Source organism: Lactuca sativa, chromosome 6, assembly GCF_002870075.4.
Source record: "Lactuca sativa cultivar Salinas chromosome 6, Lsat_Salinas_v11, whole genome shotgun sequence".
NCBI classification, from domain to species: Eukaryota; Viridiplantae; Streptophyta; class Magnoliopsida; order Asterales; family Asteraceae; genus Lactuca; species Lactuca sativa.
In genome coordinates, this window is record NC_056628.2 from 45,029,317 (window position 1) to 45,049,723 (window position 20,407).

Sequence of the window (20,407 nt, forward strand, 5' to 3'; positions counted from 1 at the left end):
GAGGTGGAGGCTAATAATGGAATGGGTTTGGGGGAGTTAAAGAGCTTAAATACGGCTTAAACCATGCAAATAGGGATTGGGCACTGATCGTGTATGTCCAGCATACTCAATTTACGCCCAGCATACTAGGGATGCCCTAGTACGCCCATCGTACACATTGAGTATGCCCAACGTATGCAGCTCAACCCAAAACCTCCCTAACTTTAAATGGTCATAACTTCTTCGTTCCAACTCCATTTTCGAGGATCTTTATATCAATGGAAAGGTATTGAAGAGCTCTACAATATTATCTAAATATTTTGGGCTAAAAACTTCTCGAACAAAAATCCATATTTCATGCAAGAACCTGGCCTATGACTTTTCCCATTTTACCCTTTGACTCTAAAACATAATTCAAAGGTTTAGGTCTAATAACCACCATTACCTGCTTCCAAAAGGTCTAAAAATTACCTACTTAAGGCCCAAATACTTTACAAAGTCAACTTCCAGCCCATGGCCATGAATCACAGAATGATCTCGAACAGGGTGTTACAACTATCCCCCACTTGAATTAGATTTCGTCCACAAAATCATTGTTTACTATCTCCTTTACTAAACTAAAGGATCGTAACTGAACTCCCTAAATCCCAAAAATGGTTGGGGAAGTCACCTCGCTCTGATGACCGCCCACCCTTACTGATGTTGAACCCAAAATAGCAAATATCACAAGCCCTAATGAAGAATGAAGCTCAACTTTTTCCCCTAAGCCAACGAGTATCTAACCGCTATACCTGAAATTAAAAACCATGAGCAATGTTGGACTCCCGGATAGACAGAACCAAACAAAATTGTTCCTACAAAGACTCAACTTAACAATCCGAACCGAACAAACCTATCCGGCTTGAACAAATTTATAGATACCCGAAAACATATACACCCCGACCACCTACCAGATCCCTGATAAAAGTCAACCCTAACATACGATGACCTTCCAATAATCGAACCCATCCTAAGAATAACTCACATACTAACGACGAACGAATCCTTGCTCCCGCTGACCTTAACCGATAAAGGACAACCATCACTAATCAACTCAAAACCAGGAATCCAATACCTTATCTGACTTCCCGACATACAAAACTATTCTAAATTACAGACAATATGGCTCCACTTCGCAGTCTAATCCGAACAAAATCCTTACGACCCTAAAGTATACTGCTGACCAACATTCACATTTTCAATCTATCCAAGATCTTTTGAGCATCGAGCTGATCTACCAATTATCTGAAGCACTGAATTCCCGACCGGTCGCTGAAACAGACATCCTTTCAAACAAATGTACCACAAGACTTTATCCAAGCGTCTTTCTGGCCAAACTACCCTAACCTACTTGTATATAAGGTTTCACTAGCCCTCTTGTTCCAACAAGGGATATCATAAACAACCATCACACTGATGCAATGTAACTTACTTTTCTCTAAATGAATTCTACACATCCAACTGTATTCTTACATCATGAATGACCCCATACGACCCACATCCTTCCTTGATTCCATGAATGTTGTGTCCTTTCTATAGTATCACAACACCTCTATTACTACATGCCAACCCAGTGAATGCTATGGCCACCCTACAGTCTTACAAAACTTCTATCGCTACCTGCAAACCTAGTGAATGCTACAGCCACTCTGCAGTCTTACAATATTTCTACCACTACCTGCTAACCTAGTGAATGATACGATCACACTACAGTCTTAAATTACTTCCACACTGCCATGGACCCAACCCATGGTCTTACCGTTCATCTACCATACCAACCATAATCATCATGAGTCGAAACTTCATCTGGCTATACCCCAATCAGGTGTTTGGGTTATGCTTTGAACCCCAAAGCTTTCATCAAACAAGAATAGGCAAAGAGGCTCTAACACAATCCCTCCGCTTGATACTAATGACATACCCTCCATGTGCCACCACTAATGCGCCAGGCAACCTGAAATCTCATTCCTTGTGCAATCCCTTAGTCCAAGTGGTTCTCCCCCACTTGGATTCAACTACGCTCTTCCAACCACAAAATTGATATATTTGCAATCTATCTCACAACCTGACTACTTGAAGCTGCCGAAAACCTGAGCCCACAAGTACTAGCGTTCTATTAGTAGCCAATCCTAGTGAGCACATACCTTCCAAAATTGAATGAATACTCCCCATAATCTTAATGAGCTCAATATTCCCGAGTAATTTCCATTGAATCCACTATAAGTCCTCGACGACTTTATCGGATGACATAGAGCAAAATCTCAACTATCGAAATGGGTATCCAATTAATTCAATGACCTACTTGCACCAGAGTAATTCCTATGCAAACCTACAACTGATCACACTTCAAAGGAAAGAACTTGACAATTACCAATGTTACACCCTCGATCAAACCAATTCCTCATTGCCACATATTCCCGAATGTCCCCTACAATTCCTACTTTCAAACCCAACAAGCCCACCTTTCTGATTCCTTGAGTTCCTTACTGATTCCTTGAGTTCCTTGCTGATACCACCAAAGATTGAACCGACTGTTGGTCTTCTCTTACTTAAAGCTTGCTCTGATGGTGGTCAATGCCCCCTACATCGACATCCAAAATCAGGTCGCCTGAATACATTCTAAGCACGACTCTTGGTATGAAAAATGGCATATGATGATTCTCAAATAAAATATTTGCGACGTCAACTGGTGGAACTGGGATCTCCTCATCTTGTGACTGCAATGCCCAGCTCCTCTATAACGTCTCGAAAATCACACCATAATTTTTTTTTGGATTAATAAATCATTATTACCAATCTATCCGATAAGATCAAATATAATAATGATTTAGCAAAACATCATCAAATCTGAGTAATTCATAGAATATGACTAATGGTGTGTGCTCTGCAATCATCCCGAGCTCTTCCAATTGAAAACTGGAGTACCTGAAACATAAACTGAAAACCGTAAGCACAAAGCTTAGTGAGTTCCCTAAAATACCATACAACATACAACTACAGATAATCATACAACATACATATAGGTGTCATGGGCTCCCCCATGGTCTTTATCTAGTGTACCATGGGCTCCCCTATGGTCTTTACCTAGAATGTCATGGGCTCCCCCCATGGTCTGATATCCATTTGCCACGGGCTCCACCTGGGGTCTTCCATGCAAGTATCACAGAGACAACTAGCATACCACTTAACATGTAACAAGCCGAGATTAGTTCCTTTGACCCATGGATATAGTGAGAAGACTCACCTCACACTGCTGAATCATACAGAACACCCTTGGTTGTTGGCTAGCAAATCCCCAAACTATCAATAACATAACAATACCCAATTAACAATTGGGTTCCGATGCATAACTATAAATCCACACTTAGGGTAAAAATACTATTTTACTCCTAACCTAGCTTGGTCCAAGACCAAGGCCCAAACTCATACTCTGAAGGCCCAAAAGCTAAATTATCAACTAAGGCCCAATTATGGCCCGATTTTCCAAATTGGGACCAAACCCCTTACATGGACCTTACCATAAATCCCATCCAAATATCATAGTCCATACACTAGTTCTCAGATGTCCCATCAAGAACACAAACACCCAAGCCCAAAAGAAAAGGCCCAACTCGAAGCACAAACACAATTAGGGTTGTCACATAAAATGACGATTAGGGTTAAGTAAAAACACTTAATCCATTAATTCCATCACTCTACTAGGTCAATCATACAATGTGGTCGGGCATAACTCATAACTCTAATCCAACGCTCCAAAAAACGGGTCTCAGCAAGTTCCAAACTAAAGTCTCCAAGATTAGGGTTTTCTAAACCCTAATTAGGGTTTCCAATCCAAACACATGCCAACTAGGTCCAAGGTTGAGTATTTAGATTAATTTGGGTTTCATTGGGTTGGGTACCACCCACTGCCACCTTAGGTAGTGGTGGTTGACAGCTGTGGCAACCCTATATTTTCCAAAAGCAGTGTAACGCTCAAAAGTCAAATACAACAATATTAACCTCAAAAATAAAGGCGTTTAATTATCCAAGTTGGGATGCATCAAATATAAGATATCATGCCAAGGTTTCCAAAAACATAAAGAACACTCAAATCGGGTTATATTGAAGAAATTATAACCACTCGTATATTTACGACATGCCGTTAAAACATTATTTGACGTAAAAAGTAAAATCTCAATAAAATGCATTTTAGCCTTAAGTATCTAAACAAAAGTCGTAGATCTCGTTGAAAGGTGAGCGTGCATAAAAAGATCGCCCAAATTGGACTTCGTATGAAGAAGTTACGAATTTCCTAAGTTTCGTAACAGTAGTAGAGGGCTAAAAACTCAAATTGAAGATTGAGTGTTATTTAGCTATCGCCACCTAAACGGAAGTTGAAGATCTCCACAATAGTAATAAAACGATAAAAAGACAAACGAAAACCGACGTCGAATAAAGAAACTATAAAATTTTAACGGACTTTAGGAGTCCCGGCCTATTAAAATTATATCATTAAAAATAAAGTCAAAAATAGCCGACGGAGTCTAAATGAAAGTTGTAGAGCATAATCTCACCTACGCGTGGATATAAAGAACGCGAAAAACGGAGCTCGTACGCGAAAGTTACGGAATTTAGAAGACGGAAGCCAGAATTACGCCCCGCGTAATATGGGAGTACGCCCCGCGTACTAGACCCAGAGTCGAGTCCCATCGGCTGCACCTCTACACTTAGCTAGACCGGAGTCGTAAGCCATGACGCATTTTTACGCCCCGCGTAACCGAGGTACGCCCAGCGTACTTCGGAGGTACGCCCCGCGTACGAGGAGTTTCCAGCCTATAAATAGAGAGGTTGAGCTTCGAGTTTTTGCACACATTCTCAATTCCTCAGTCACTCTCCCATACTTCTAAGCTCCAGAGATCATCCCGACGCCCTTGGTTTCCGCACTCGAGCCCCCGACGAAAGATCTACGCTGCAGAGATCCCCGAAGAGCCCGAAGACACAACTTTCCGCGGTCGAAATTCTGCTCAACTCTAGCCTCTCTCTTCGAACCAAACGAGTGAGTTCATACCCCTACTTTTCAATTCTTTTCATGTTTTAGGGGGGAATACAAGTACATTACAAGTCAAAGTATCGTTTTATAAACATAAATGTAATTTCTATCTTCGAATATCGATACGAACAACTTTATGTATACAAGAGCTATTATATCACCAAGTTATTTTCACCAAATGGAACATACTATCTGAAAAACTATAATGGGTATAGTTAACGAGTCAATCGTACATTTTACATATACATCTTGAAAAACGAAACACTTTCAAAAGAAGTAAGGTCATTTTATTGTAATCTATTTATACTAAGCAATGTGAGATATTCAAACTTCAACGTACATTTATGTATGCATTTCAAGTCCTGTATTATATACCATAATCTCTTGGAGGGAGAGCGTGATACTTGTGTATAGATCTATACGGGATTGACAACCCCGCACCCAAACTATTAGCTATAGTTAGACCGGCAGGTCTGGGGTGACAAATGTCATAACACTACAACACCTGAAGAATGTTGTTACAGGCCGTCAGTGTCAATAGCATGGTTATAAAACTCACATAAAAAGTATAAAAACAAGATTGATTTACGAGATTCATATATGCATTGCAGTTTTCTACATTATTTTTCATACAAAGTTATCTTTATCATTCAAGTACGAAAGATACCAACACATTCTAACTCTGGAAACTTTTCGAATCATTTATAGAAAATATTGGATTTTCTGAAAACCTCGTTTACCGATTTGCTACCAAAAAGGATATACTTTTCAACTCAAAACGCTCATGAACTCACCAACTTAATTGTTGACACTTTTTCAAAACCACTTGTATTTCTCAGGGAATCAGTAATACAGGTAACTGCCGGCTTTTGAAGAAAGAACGCTAAGGACGTTTCATTTATGAACATTTATCATCATATTATAATATTCTTTTGCTAATATGTATAACGCAACAATATACGTTTTCATTATATATATGATGGTTGTGTTACTTTCTTTACAATATTCAATTGTTGTGATACTACGTGAAGTCATCCACCCTCGAATGTTTCCGCCATTCTGGTTTGGGGGTGTGACAATAGCGGTCCACGACGGCGGCTTGAGAGATAATTCCAACATCCAACACACACACAAGTTGTACTGTAACATCTAAATTTTCAGGTATACCATTGTAAGAGTAAATTCGGAGATTTATGGAGCGACTCGACGAGTTGTGAGTCCAACTTGTTGATTAGAGTTGAGTTATCCGCGTGCGTTTAATGAATTGACTAGACGAGTCAGTGTGTCGACTCGCCGAGTTGGTGTTGTGCGAGGAAACCCTAAATTCCCGAGGTTGGGCGTACGTCCAGATACTCAAATCGAATTCCTGTTTGACTTTTTTCTAATACGAGATCAGTTAAGATGTGTACACAGGTTCGAAATCAGTCAAGAATGGTGTAGTTCAAAATCAGTCAAGAAGGGCGTCTTAATAAGTCTAGTCTAGTCTAGTATTATTCAACACAAATTGAATGAACAATCAACACAAACTATTCTAATAAGGCATAATTGACAACCAAACTCATGTGAAATTGACCCCAAATCAGAATATGTAAGAACCCTAGATTTCTATTTTAAACATAATGCAACATATTTACAGAAATTAAACACAATTTCAAGCAATAGGGCAATCAAATATAATACCTTTATGTCGATTTCTACAAGAAAAGAAGAAAAATCGAGAGTTTGTGTAACATCCCAAAATTCATGGCCAAAAATTTCATTATTAATATAACTAAAACACATTTGTAACTAGGTTCACATATTGACAAGCATTTCAAATAAAACATCTATCAGAGTTCATTCCTAGAAATCACATATTGTAGAAAACATAGGTGTATGTGCTACGATTGTCCTGAGCTCCTTTATTTGATAAATGGAGGTACCTAAAACAAAAACTGGAAACTGTAAGCACGAAGCTTAGTGAGTTCCCAAAATGCCATATACCATACAATAACATACTGCCTAGCATATGTGGGTGCTGGCCTACCCCTTCGGTCTCGTTCAGCTGGATACTGCCATACATAACCATGATCCATACATATTGTTAGGCGTGTCAAAACCAAAAAATAAAGGGGTACGATATACTCCTAAGAACACTACTATATTGCACTAAAAGGTAGTATAATGCAAGTAGGGTCGATCCACAGAGACACGAGACAATCGGTCTATTACCTCTTTGCGCAAGGTACTTGTTCACAAAAGATTAAATAGGGGGGTGTTTGAATGCAATGATTAAACAAACAAATTAAAAACACAAGTAATCAGCTAAATGAGTGAATTAAATTCAGAATTTGTAAGGGCTCCAACTTCATGTATGACAACTTAGCAATGTGATTCAAAGATGACTCAATATTCATTCAGTTCTATCTAAATTGGTACTTGAAAGTGTTAATAAGCTCTAACACTTCCCATTCACCACATTAATTAACCAAAACAAGCTCTTTGATTAACCCTAACCTTATTAACCTAATCTAAACAAGCTCTTAAAATTAGATTAAAAGATTGCATGAAGCTTTATGTGAATGTTCCCAACAACACCTAATACTCCTCATAAGCTCGGGAGTGTAAAAGTGTATGAATAAGATTTACACTAAATTCATTCAATAGAGATCAATTTAATGCTTGTTACTTGTTTAATTTCACAAAAAAAAAATTATGGATTTTGTAAAAGAGATAACTTAAATGACCTAACCCTAATTCAAATGGCCAATAAGAATCACAATTAGAATCAAACATTCGATTGAAGAAAAATCAAATTCACTAGATACAAATTGAAAACAAACATCATGTCATATGATTAAAATCACTACCAAGAAGTCAAAACATGGAATTGGAGAAACTAGGGTTCTAGCCACATATGGCTAGAACAAGATCACAAGAATAAAAGATGGAAGTAAAGTGCAATTACAACTTACAAATACTAGAAATAATGTTTCCAAATGATTATTGATCAAACCCTTGCAAAAAAACCTTCAAAATCCCCTCTCAAAATGTGCTTTGATATGTTGTGTGTATGTAAAAATGACCCTTATCCTGTAATATAAAAGATAGGAAAAACTGTTAAAATGCAGTTTTTGGTTCGGACAGCACCCGTGTTAAAATAGGCTAAACTGACACGCGTCGTGTTCAGCTGTCAACACGGCCTGTGTTGATTTGCACTAAATAGACATGGCCCGTGTTCAGCATAGTCAACAGCTTCTTCTTGGTCAAACACGCCTCATGCCCACTTTTCAGTGTAAATCAAACACGACCCGTGTACTCCTCTGACTCCGAATCCAAACTACATTTTTCCAACTTTTTCGTTCTTCGTCGATCATCTTGGAATGTTCACCCGTGCTTCCCATCACCTCCCAAAACGCGTATCAACCTTCGGTTTACCTGAAAATCCCATAAAAGCATGCAAATAAGCTTGTTTTAGAGACTAACATGACTTTGATGAAATGCAAGAAAAATGAAAGACAATTATGCTAAATAGATGCACAAAAGGGATTAAAAGATGTGCAAAAAGGTGCACAAAATGCACCTAACACATATCATACCTATATCATAATCAATAAAGATGATATGTGTCGATACATAGTCTTGCCATTATGCCACAAGATGCCATGTGTTCTTTCTTACCAAGCCAAGGGCCACCCTCTGGGCCTTACAGACAAGTGCCAAGAGCCACCTCATGGTCTTCCATGCAAGCATCACAAAGACAACAAGCATATATACTACTCTACTTAGCTAACCAGCATACAGTGTGCCTAGAGCCACCTTCTGGTCTTGTGTACATAATGCCTAGGGCTAACCCCCAGGTCTTCATACAATACATAATAGCATATAGTGTGCCAGGAGCTACCTCTAGGTCTTTCATACATAATGCCTAGGGCTAACCCCCGGGTCTTCCTATAGTATATAAACCAAATGGGTCGGCATTCGTGCCTTCGACCCAAACAAACAGTGAGGAGACTCACCTCAAATGCTGAAATTCCCTGAAGAAATCCTTAGCTACTACCCTAACAACTCCTCGAGCTATCAATACCAAAATATCACCCAATTAGCAATTGGGTCCCAATCCATCATCCATACTTGTGGATAAGTTGACCATTTTACCCCTAGCCCAACAAGATTCATAACTAAGTCCCAAGCCCAAAACCAACAAGGCCTAAAAATATAAAATCCATAAAATCCCACCAATGGCCTACTAATGGCCCAATTTTCCAAATTGGGCCCAACTCCTCAAATGGGCCTTCTCTTTTAGTCCAACATATTCTTAGCCCAAAATATCTGATTTCTGATGGCCCACAAAGGCTTAAAGTAGAAAAGTCCAATGAATGGCTCAAACTGAGGACCACTTGTGTGAAACCCACTCTGACTAAGTACGCAGGGCGTACTCAGCTATACGCAACACGTACTGGGTTTGTGACCTGTACATTGTGCGTACTAACTTGTATGCCCAACGTACTCCTTTGTTAAGTCTTTTTGCTATTAAGCACTTAATGCTTCTATTGAGTCCATTTGTGTTGCGTCTTAGGCCATATATTTAGTATCCGGATTGGGCTTGTCCATCCGTGTCTATCTAGATTAGTTTCATTGTTATCTAGGTTAGTTGTTAGGGTTATAGTATATATATGCATGCATGTATGCGTATATTAAAAAGTGTTGTTAATCACGTTGATTCGTGTAACCCTAAACACCTCTACAGATTGAAGTTCTTTATCGAGCTCTTCTGAGGTGTTATCACATTAATCATACGACATATTCAGTGCCATACTTGTGTTCTTTATTACGTTCTTATTTAATATCCTGCTTAGAATCATACGATCCTAAAAGAACTTTGTTCTAACAATTGGTATCAGAGCAGGAGACTGTGTGATCAATACACATTCCTTCTGTATTCATAATACTTTAGGGTTTCCGCTTTTATCGTATAAATAGAAGTCGTCGTCTTCATATCGACGACAACTCTGTTTTTGATAAAACCCTAATCTCAAGTTTACAGGTTTGATTCTAGTAGCTCACCATGTCTCACGATGATTCGCATACAACCCCCATTAACATCTCAAACAGCATCGGATCAACAACCAGAGTACCCAAACTCTATACTCAAGACTACGAAGTATGGGCTCATCACTTTGAAGATTACGTGGTTGGATCTGAAGACAATGGCTATCTCATCTGGGAAGCTATCACTCTTGGACCGTTTGTACATTCGGGAACAAACACGACTGTTAAGTCGCAAACGGATTACAACAAGTTGGTGACGGATGTTGAGAAGATGCCATAGGATGAGAAGGACAAGCTCTTGTGTAACGTTAAAGCCATGCGAATGATAAGATTCGCCCTACAATCTGGCACCTTTCGGCTAGTAGGTTCATGCACAACTGCTAAAGAGATCTAGGATAGGTTGAAGGAACTTTACTCAACTGATGAAGATCTGGAACACTCCATTCAAACTCTGTTACTATCAGAATTTGGAGTTTTCGAACAGAAACCTGAAGAGAAGCTTGTACAGACCTTTGATCGGTTCAATCATCTCCTCAGTAAGATGATCAAGCATGGGATAGAGAGAAAGTTGATCGAGCAGAAAGTAACGTTCATGAACGGGCTGAGACCAGAATGGATGGTTGTGGTTTCCACTGTGAAGGCGCATGAACAGTTCAAATCGTACTCGCTGGTGAAACTAGTAGGTATACTAAAGTCTCATGAAAGTGTTGTAACCAAGGAAGCGAAAGTGATCTCTGGTGTGGGATCGTTGGCTCTTGTTTCTAAAGGAAAAAGTACTGCAGAAGAAGAAGAAGAGTCAGACATGTCAGAGTGCGACCTTACAAGTGAGGAGTATGCCTTGATGGTCACAAATCCAAAGAAATTTGCAAGGAGAAAATTTCCCGTCAGCAAGAACCGAAACTGGCAGGGAAGTTATAGTTCTGAAAAGATGAAGGATGAACCGAAAGTCTCCTCTCAAAAGGATGAAGATAAAAAGAAGAGCAAGCTTGCTGGAGACTCTGGATACGACTGCAACTATTGTCACGGCAAGAACCATTTTGCCAAAGATTGCATGTTGAGAAAGATGGCTGAGAAAAGAGAGGGTGAAGATGATGAGGCGTATTATATGCGAAAATTAGAAGAAGTAAAGAAGAAAAAGGCGTCCAACAGCTCGATGAATGCCTTAATCGTACAGGAGAATGCTAGGGAAGATGAGTTCGGTGGCGTAGAAGTCTGGTCAACCGACTCTGAAGACGAAGAGGTTAGAAGGCCCACTCATGGAAAGGTGTATGTGGCAAAGAATGAAGGTTCGGGTGGAAAGTGCTTTATCGTCACTGCTGGTCCATCAACCGAAAGTGCAGATACGGAACCGAACTTGACAGAAAACAAGTGTTTTGCGGCCAAGCCGGTGAGTGAGAAGATCAACGACTGTCATCGATTGATCAAAAAGGTACATTCTATTCTTGAGTCTCTTAAAATTTCAAAAACTGATTATCAAGAAGAATTAAATGAATTAAACTTTAAATTTTCTAACCTAAGTAGTAGCCTCATGCAAACCCGCTTAGTGAATTCTAACCTAACTGACCAACTCGGCAGGGTGTCTTCAAAAAGTGAGGAAAGGAGAATGTGGATTGAGCTGAAGGAAGCGGAGTTAGTTAGAGCTAGGGATGAAAGTATTTATTTGCAAAGAGACAATTTAAAGTTACTAAAACAAAGAAATGTTTTCTGTTTAATTGCTAAGCGTCTTTATACTAATATTGCTCAATTACATTTAAGCTGTGAAATTGGAAAAAAAAATTCATAAAATGATTTTTCCCTTTCTTGAATTTAAGGAAGATGAAGTTATAGCAGAATGTGAATCAGAAGTGTCCTCTGAAGAGACATCAAGTTCGTATAGGCTAGGTTTGGATAAGATAGAAACCTTCATCGATTCTAAGGAACATAAAAGTATGTTAAAAAATATCTTAGATGAAAATGATAGGCAAAAGATTAAAACTGAAACTATACAAACATTCGATCTGTCAAATGCCAAAATTGTTAAAGATAATAAAATAAACTTGGATAATTCGTCTGAATTTGATGCGGAAAGCGAGATGAGTGAAATCTCAGTAGAGGATGAAGTTGATTGCTCTATTATTTGCCAAAAACTTATTATTTGCCAAAAACTTGGGGAAGATACATGTGTGTCTATCAAAGTGTTGATAATTTTATATATTACACACAAAATAGCAGCATGCTTTATTATTTGCCAAAAACTTATTAAATAGCAATCTAAAATATTACAAATCATTTATAAACAATACAAGTAAAGTTATTGGCTAAAAGTTAATATGTTTATAGTTTATCGCAATTATTAATATGTATATTAAGATATTATGAAATCAAAAATATTATTCGAGTATAGAACGAAAGTCCATTGTTATATTTGATGGAAAGACCAATATTGCGAAAATATATAATCAATAGTTTAAATTATGGAAAATTTACTTTAAATATATATAAGTTATCTAAAATGACTGTAAAATTTATTAATATATTTTTATATTAAATATAAAAATATAATTCACTCTACTAAGTTGTGGATTTATGGCGATAAATAACATGATTGGCTTCAGAACTTAAGAGTCATTATTTGCGACATATTATGTTGTATTAATCACATAAATGTAAATATTATGGTAATTGTTGGTTTCACATTGGTTGAAACCAGGAAAATATTATCAAAACAGTCGTTATTTTGTCTAAATTTTGTCACATCAGAAATAAAATTTGTTAAGATGTTAAGTCTTACGAACCTCAAACACTAAAAGACTTTGATCCAATATTATTCCTAAACAACAAAATTATAAGTATTCAAAAACATTATAACGAGAAGTTTAAGATTAGAATTCCTAGACATATTGTTACAATCCATCCTACCCACGTGGGCAATCTAAGTGAACTACATTCGTTTCTAAAAGCTTTATGAGTTAGAATCATTTCTTAAGTTGCATGGGCTACGTTTGTAACAATGCTAAGACCGTACATCTTAGCAGAAAGTCCTCTGTGTCATAACCGTTAATTTTTATGGAATGAGGAACGTTGAGTATAAGTTCATGATCACATACTTATATGAGTTGACATCCTGCCACTGGTTGTTAGCTACAACCATCAGCTGACGAGTCGAGTTTTGGCGTTGGCATTTCTTTCACTAATTTTTTTTAGCACGCCATCAAATACGTGGTATGGGCTTTTAACACAATATTCCAGTGTTGGTGCAGAGGCGTTCGTCACAGTTCGATTATGATCTCATTATAGACCCAGAATGACCTGTTGTTACCGTATAGGATTGAAATAGGATATATATATATATATATATATATATATATATATATATATATATATATATATATATATATACACGGAGATTTTTGTCCACTTATACATGTTGAAAGAGAATGTATGAAATGAGATAGCTTGTGACTCAAAACTATAAGTGTCAATACCAGAAATGAAGTCATATAATACTTAATTAATATCATGACACGACTGAACGGGGTTTATTAACTTACAGTTAATAAGTTATTTATATAAATCTTTTGTTGTTACACGAAAACACAATATTTACGTGGGAAGAATTTGCCCCACTGGTTAAGTGTCAGTTTCTAAATTAAGTAAGATAATACTTAAATAATAGCATGACACGAATTTACAAAGATTATAAATTTGATACTTATGAGTTGTACATATAAACTATACAAATGCTTTTACAAGGTTTCAAGAGTAAATTTGGATATTTTATGTTTTCACAAAAAAGTGATATGACTTTATTTTATATAAATTGGTATTCAAAACACTTATCTAAAAGCATTTTGGTCATGAGAATCATGAATATTTGTTATAAATTTGATTTACTTATATATTAAAAAAATGGTTATATTTGGATTTGAGCAAATAATATACTTAAATGAGTACAAATACACTTTTTATACTCAGTTACTTTTATACTATTGATAGAAAGATGCGCATTTATAAAAGCCATTCAAATAGAGAAATTTTACAAAACACTTTTGATTATTAAAGTACTATGTGTCAAAACCTGTAAAACTCACCAACAATTTTGTTGACGTATCTTAGTGCATGTACTCTCAGGTTATTTAACATGTCGACGTCGAAAGTGTTCGTTCAGAAGACTCTCCTTTAATTATACTACACCTTTTTAAACATCGGTTGTTAGGCGTGTGTCTCGATTTAACAATGGTCTTATCAATGTAATTTCTATTTCATTAATAATAGAAGATTATATTTGCATTGTTCAATGTATGTTCAATAAATATGATTACTGATTTACATCGTGCACCTCAACGTTTCCGCCGACGGACGGGGGTTTGACAGATTAGTATCAGAGTTATTGGTTATACATAACTAGTACCTTCTTAGGAAAGCACGACTATATCCTAGGGCGTACTCTCTTAGGTTAGGTATATTCCCTAACATAAAAATATAGAGTTATATAAACTCGAACCCTTTATTTCTAATACAATGTAAAGTTTTAGATCAAACACCTTACCTAAGTTGGTTGTACATGGGCCGAACCACAACTAGACGTAAGCTGATCACCTATGTAAAATTATGGTTATACCGATGCACAATCAAGCTTGGATTCGGTTGTTAGTAGACTAAAACACTTGGAGTCCATAATATTTAACGAAAATCACAATTCGAAACGCTTAAGAACCCTCAAAAGTTTAATGAACACTTTACGAATATTTGGCAAATAGTTACCTCAAATACTCATGAAACTATAATTATCATAAACATAAATCATGTCAGAAGTGTATCCCGCAATGCTAATTTCTAGGCTATGATATGCTATGAATACTTATGTTAGACATATCATGAATACCTTGTAAAAATAGCACTTTTCCGAATCATTCGAGTTCGGCTTTGGTATTCCACCAATCTATTTCTTCATGTTGTGAATAGTCCGACTTATGTTTGAACCGTCCATGTTTTAAATAAGGATACCTACACTTTTAAGGATGCAACCCTTACCGGCTGAAACTACTATACAAAAACCATAGACATTGACTCCACTCATGATACTATATAAGAAACTCTAAAGATGATACTCACATGACTATGCTACCGAGATACGAAATGCAGAAATTAGAACAAACATTCGTTGAAGAAAAGCTTGTTCTGAAGATGGTGAAACTGCCCAGGACAAAAGAACAGGGAGGTGAAAACTCGATTCAGCGCAATCGTGATCGGAACAAGGAATGGAATCTAGGAACCATCAATAGTAACTAGTGCGTTTATCATTAACCACTTGTATACTTAGGTATTTGTAATACGAATGTGGATCGAAATATCCGTGAACCCTAAACTTAGACCTATTCTAAGCCATGAAACCCAACAGTTTGGAGAAAACCTACAAAGTACAGGCAACTAATGAGATATCAAAAACCCACTTCTGAAATGTTAATAAGTTTCATCCTAACACATGCCCAATCATGTTTTCACGTCAATCTTGTGCGTATGTTCACCGAAAGTCCGATATCGTTGTCTATATGACATAGTTTTGTTTGTGTTATGTCAAGTCGTTATACGAACCCCCCCCCCCCCCCCCCGGTTAAATGATAAAGCAACCACAAATGATCCATCTATACTAATAGACTTCATACCAATTCCGAGTGGAAGCTTGGACATTATCGTAGGTACGAATCGACTACCTCCCCATTTGTGTCTAGATATGTACCATAGGAAATTGTACAGCTAAACATACCCCCATGAGAAAGACGTGGCCATTTATGATGACAAGTCGGAGAAGAACCTAAAGTTGCTTTCTTTCCCTAAAGATCAACTGTGAATGATTTAATCAAATGAGAGGGATTTGATAAAATGTGAAGGATTTTATCAAATTTGAAGGATTTGATAAAATGTGAAGGACTTAATAAAATTTAGAAGTTTAAGGGAAGACTTCTTCCCAAGAAATGAAGGCCTGAATGTTAACAGCAAAAGAGTAGATGTTGTCTACTACCAGTGATCCGTTGGGAACATCTTTATGGTAGCCCAACTGCCAATTATGTTAACACCAAAAGGAAACATATTATTGTATTCCAGAAGTTGGAACAACTATGGTGTAGTGCACCAATCCTACCTTTCTGAAAGAACAGAGAACTTGTTCGTCTTTAAATGACGCATACATAAAGGATTGAGGTGCACATAGATGAATTGAGGCAAGGCTTTTGTTTGACCGAATGAACCATCTCGACATGAGTGATATGCTCTGAACTTGTATGACGGGCCTTGGATAATTGATAGAATACTTGTTTTTGTTAATTAAGTTTTCCTACAACAATAGTAATCACGCTAGCATCAAGGCTACACCGTTTTAGGCTTTATACGGATACAAGCGCCAATCCTCGATATGTTGAACAATGATTGGAGTTATGAAACTAAACAAAGAGCATGCAGCTGATGCGCTGCATTTTGATCCAAGATTCAATCAAGAGATCGAAGAAAAGATTGTGTGTACCGGAGAAAGATTCCAGATTATACATGAATGACAAGAGAGTTATGTGAATAAAATATGTAATCCTATCGACTTCCAAGTCAAAGAATGTGTAAGCTTAAAAATGCCTCCTCTTTTAGAAGAATAATCTGGCTTAGAGAACGAGTCAAGTTAAACCACGACTCAAAGGACCTTCGAAATTCATAGACAAAATTTGGTCCTATTATTTACATCAAGTTACCTCGAAAACTAAACGATGTGCACGACACTTTTTCATACGTCAAATCTCAAGGAGTCTCGGTCTAATGACACACTTGTTATCTTTGGTTCAATGAAGTAAGCTAGGAAACCGTGCGAATATTTCATAATTAGGGAAGTACATGCGATTCAATTGTATATAAAACTCGTTGATCTTTAAAGTATTTGATTCTGTCTTATTCCATATTCCTTATTTAGTGGTTGCTTGTGGTAAAGTCATATAATGGATTAGTTATCTAATCTAGAGCTACGCGGCTTAAATCAACTTTAGACATACCATCAATGGATCAAGCGAAACGAAATCCTCACAAATTGTTTTATAATATTTTATCTATACGTTGAATTTCGGGATGAAATTCCATTCAATGCGGGGATAATGTAAAAATTGCTAAAAATCGATACGTATTCAACGGTCAAACAACCGTGAACCGCTACGTATTATTGATCAATTATGTAAAATTTTATGTATAATATGTATATTAAAAATATTATATTGATAATTACATTTTAGAACATCTTAAACTGTTCAAATCATTTATCGTTCAAAATAGAACCAAAAATTACAATAAATAAATAAATAAATAAATACAATGTGAGCAAATTAAAAAATGTTCAAAGATATATATATATATATATATATATATATATATATATATATATATATATATATATATATATATATATATATATGTGTGTGTGTGTGTGTGTGTGTGTGTATGTGTGTTTTATTTACTCGTGCAAATACTCGAATACATTTACGGTATATAATTGTATTTATATATGAAAACATAAATACATATACACATAAGATTATGTATTATATATAATTTTTAAAAGACAAATGCTTAATAAATTAGCATCTTAACACTTCTAACATATAAATTTTGATATTTATATATACCTATATATAGAAAATGTTTTATAAAGTTTCAACCACAAACCATATCTATATACATCAATTAAGAAGCAAATAAGATATTGAAAATCTAATAGAAATCAAGTTGATAATTGCCAGATCGGTTGTTGTTCCCTCTCTCAAACCTCATGAACACCAATACGATACACACACAGTCATACATATGAGCATCAAAGATTTCACAAACCTCATGAACACCAATACGATACATACACAATCATACATATGAGCATCAAAAATTTCATATGTACCAAATCTTAGAATGAATTGGACGTTGTACTATAAATCTTCTACAATCACAATAGTAATACAAAAGTCTTCCAAAAAAATCAATCAAAAATCTGTAAACAGATCACTCATGAGCTGCCTTCAATCATTTATGTTGGATATAATCTTGATGGTTCAAGTCAGGTTAATTGGGTTTTTTGTGATGGGTCATGGGTTGGTTTTAGTCAGATTCATTTAGTTGCTGAATTCGTCATATGTTGACCAAGCTTGAAGGAGAATAATGGGGCTTAGTTACCACTTTGATAGGAAGCACATGCTGTAGGTTTTTAGTATTTCCGGTTTTTTTTTTTTTTTTTTTTTTTTTTTTTTTTTTTTTTTTGGCTCTATATAGAGCTTTTGTAATCTATCTTAGTGTGTGAAATAGTTTCACATGTCTTTCTTTTTTCTTCTTTCCTGTCGTGTACATCAACAAAAAGGAGAATAGTTGTTTTGTTTTCTTTCTTATTTGATCAGAAGTTGTAGGGCCTGAACCAACAATTTACACTTTCTTCACCACTCAAAATCTCAAACCCACACATGTGGCTGCCGCCACCTCCACATCCCCACACTCAATCTTTCCCATTCGATGTTGCCTCTTCCCCTGTCACAAACAAACCCAAACACCCATTTGGTTTCTTCCATCGATATCTATCAAAAACGAACCAAAAAAAAAATAAAAAAAATAAATAAATAAAGAGGAAAGAAAGAGGAACCCTTACCTGTGTTGATAGCTGCTGCCTTTCCCGAATCAAGAAACAGCCACGATCGAACTTCCCTCGCCACCACTCAGAAGGCGCCGATGGCTCCTTTTGATTTCCTCACCCTCACACCTTCCATCCGAGACAGAAGAAGCACGAGAATTACTTAAGCAGTCCTTGCTGCTTTCATTTTTTCCCCTTCTCTACGAACCAGTGAAGCACCAGAGGTGCTCCTCCCTCCCAAAAATCTAGACTCGTCGCTGCTGCTACTCGCATCGCTCCAGTTGGACCCGTTTCTTTTCCCCCTTCACACCCCGCAGTCGGACGAGAAGAAGAAGCCTCGCTGCCTCCCCTCTTCCCTCCATATCTTCGGCCTCTTGGAACTCCGGAGACGATCGCGATTGGTGACGACATCCGGAATAGCGGACAACGCACCTGCGAGCTTCCCTCTCGCTACCTTCTGTCATCGCTTCGCCATTGGTCCTCCTTGCTATCGATGACGGGCAGGAACTCGCATTGGAGTCGCCGGAGAACGGGGTTCCCTCTCCTTCTCGCGATGGATCGAACGTCGCCACCTAGTCGCTGCGTTCGTGCCCCTTTTTCCCTTTCTGTGTTCGTCGCCTTCACTCATTTCTTCCTATGCCCGATGAAAACAAAAGAGACGGGGTGTTATAAGCCCTAAGTCATTTTAATTATTAAATGACCAAACTCCCCACCCTCTTAAACTCCTTATTCAAAATCGGTCCCAACTACGAACATTAAACTCATTTGTTTAAAACACTCCCTCATTTGGTATTTATTTTGTCAAAACAGTCCTATGTTTGTTAAATTAAATTACCAAGAAGCCCCTAATTGTTTAAAGTTGTTATGAAACGGTCCCAAGAGTATTTCAAAGCTCAAGAATTATGGAGTTACGGTTTCTGATGTCAAGTTTCTCAAAGAAACCAAATTTGAACGATTGGAACTCACACATAGAATGTGAGTTTCTACGGCCCCTCTTTTACTGCTTTAATATTTTGGGGAGAATAAATGTGTGTCTAATAAAGTGTTGATAATTTTTATATATTACAAACAAAATAGCAACATGCTTTATCATTTGCCAAAAACTTATTAAATAGCAATCTAAAATATTACAAATCATTTATAAACAATACAAGTAATGTTGATGGCTAAAAGTCAATATGTTTATAGTTTGTCGCAATTATTAATATGTATATTAAGATATTATGAAATCAAAAATACTATTCGAGTATAGAACGAAAGTACATTGTTATATTTGATGGAAAGACCAATATTGCGAAAATATATAATCTATAGTTTAAATTATGGAAAATTTACTTTAAATATATGTAAGTTACATAAAATGAATGTAAAATTTATTAATATATTTTTATATTAAATATAAAAATATAATTCATTCTACAAAGTTGTGAATTATATTGCGATAAATAACATGATTGGCTTCAGAACTTAAGAGTCGTTATTTGCAACATATTATATTTTATTAATCATATAAATGATAAATATTATGGTAATTGTTGGTTTCACATTGGTTGAAAGCAAGAAAATATTATCAAAATAGTCGTTATGTTGTCCAAATTTCGTCACATCAGATAATAAAATTTGTTAAGATGTTAAGTCTTACGAACCTCAAACACTTAAAGACTTCGATCCAATATTATACCTAAACAACAAAATCATAAGTATTCAAAAAC

The 20,407-nt window shown here is 36.5% G+C and overlaps 1 long non-coding RNA gene across 1 annotated transcript; it reads right to left on the reverse strand.

The window, feature by feature from the left end:
- Nucleotides 1-18,278: 18,278 nt before the first annotated feature.
- On the reverse strand, nt 18,279-19,323 carry LOC122194564 (uncharacterized). Its single transcript, XR_006183878.2, has 2 exons — nt 18,714-19,323; nt 18,279-18,595 (listed from the first exon to the last, which is right to left on the reverse strand). It is a non-coding gene; the product is annotated as an uncharacterized LOC122194564 (long non-coding RNA).
- Nucleotides 19,324-20,407: the final 1,084 nt, after the last annotated feature.